Here is a 2,024-nt window from a genome sequence, read left to right on the forward strand (position 1 = left end):
GCTCCTCCTGCTCATTCTTAAAAGAATAGACGACCAACGTACACATATGTATAATTTGTCACTGCTAACAATTTTTTGATTTACCTTATTTATTTATTTATGTATTTATTTATTGTAGAGTAGCTCCCTCTCTGTCTCTGAGCCTTCATTTGTTTGTAAGCAGAAATGTGAACATTTCTCGCAGCTTCAAGTCGTCCGGGTGTCACTTCCCGTGCGTGGACAGCCTGCTGTAGCTCCCACTCAGTGTGGATAGTGCGGAGCCATTACTATGAATGGATGTGATGCTAACTAGCTGCTGCTGCTCCTCCTGCTCAGTCAAAATGGCGCTGAAGACAAAGGAGAATGTGAACAATGAGCAGTGGCAGCCATTACAGGATGACTGGCCCACAGTGACAGGCGCAGTGTGTGTGTGTGTGCGTTTGTGTGTGTGCAGCCTGTTTGTGGGGGAGTATGCAGCTAAGGGATCAGACAGGATGGGAAACAGCAGAGTAGCTCTTCATGGCTGAAAGCTGTTTTTTGCTCTACTCTAAGGGAAAAGTCAGTTATTTCTGCTCCATGAGTCTGAGAGAGGAACATTTTGCCTCTTTCAGCCTTTATATAAAAACTATAAACCATGATGACTGTTGTACACATTTACTATCACAGTGTATGTTTAGGGGCAGAGCTGAAATATTTTGTCTCATTATAAACTCTCTAAATCAGACAAACCAACCCATTAAATATACACAAGAGTTACATATTGACTAGTTAGAAATTGTCCAAATATATTTTAACTTACAGTAAGTATTGAAAATAGTTAACTTAAGATAGGCATGAAGCTATTTTTTTCTTTATGTGAAAGTTGAATGTTACCAATGTAAACAACAAACAGAAGAAGGTCGAATCACCGGAAAATATGTTAATATATTTTACAATATTTATTTATTTATTTTTTAGCTGTGCTTCAGTTTAAGAATAAACCTTTAATATATTGTGTTCAGGAAAATATCAGACAATTATTAGTTTTCAATATCTCTGACTGATTACAAGTAAACATAAACAGCAGCACAGTCTAACAGAAAATTATTATTAAGGAATATTTAAGTGTCAAGAAAAGAAAATTTAAAGTCATATTTTAATATCACAGTACAAAGCAAATTTTGCTAAAAAGAAATGATTCTTCAGACTCTATTTTTAAAAGTAATATGATCCTATTTTTATTCATGAATATGAATGTTTCTCAATAAATGATACTTTAAGGCAGGGCTATTAAACAAAATTGCTTGGGGGGGGGGGGGGGGGGGTATAACAATTTCTGAAAACCAACAGCTTGTGGGCTGGACATCCAGCGATTAAAATCAATATGTAAATAAACCAAAGTTTACAATGATTTCTCACCTTTAAAAATTGTCTATTTTATTGCATTATTAATGCAGTAAACAGAACCAAAAAACCTAAACTCAGAAGAACAACAAACTTAATAATATTTTTTATTTTACTTTATTGTTTTAATGAAGTGGGCCGGATTGAAGTCACCCTCTGGCCGGAAATGGCCCGCGGGGCCACTAGTTGAATAGCCTTCTTTAATGACTGAACAGTGTTTTCACTTCTTCTGACTCAGTTTTGCTGATCAAAATGTATGCAGGAAAACATTAAAACAACAACACGGTGCAGTTATTTAGATTTTTTGTGTAAATAAAGATTTTATATTCATAAAATGAAAACTATGTTCATGCAGCGCTCCTCATGGCAGGTTGAAATGAAAAACAAAAACGTGTCCACCCACGTGATTTTACACTTCCATCTCCTTTCAACTGGCAGCTTTTATCAAAAATAATGTTTTTATATAGATCAGATTTTCACAGAAACTTCCCACAACACAAAACAACAATGTTGCTCCTATTTATATTAAATTCTGTCTTACAAAACAAAATATCAAAAGGACTTTGTTAAGTACGAATAATTTTTGATTTGTGTGTGTGTATAGCATTACTTCTAATATATATATATATATATATATATATATATATATATATATATATATA

Source organism: Nematolebias whitei, chromosome 15 (assembly GCF_014905685.2).
Source record: "Nematolebias whitei isolate Nwh7 chromosome 15, NemWhi1, whole genome shotgun sequence".
NCBI lineage: Eukaryota > Metazoa > Chordata > Actinopteri > Cyprinodontiformes > Rivulidae > Nematolebias > Nematolebias whitei.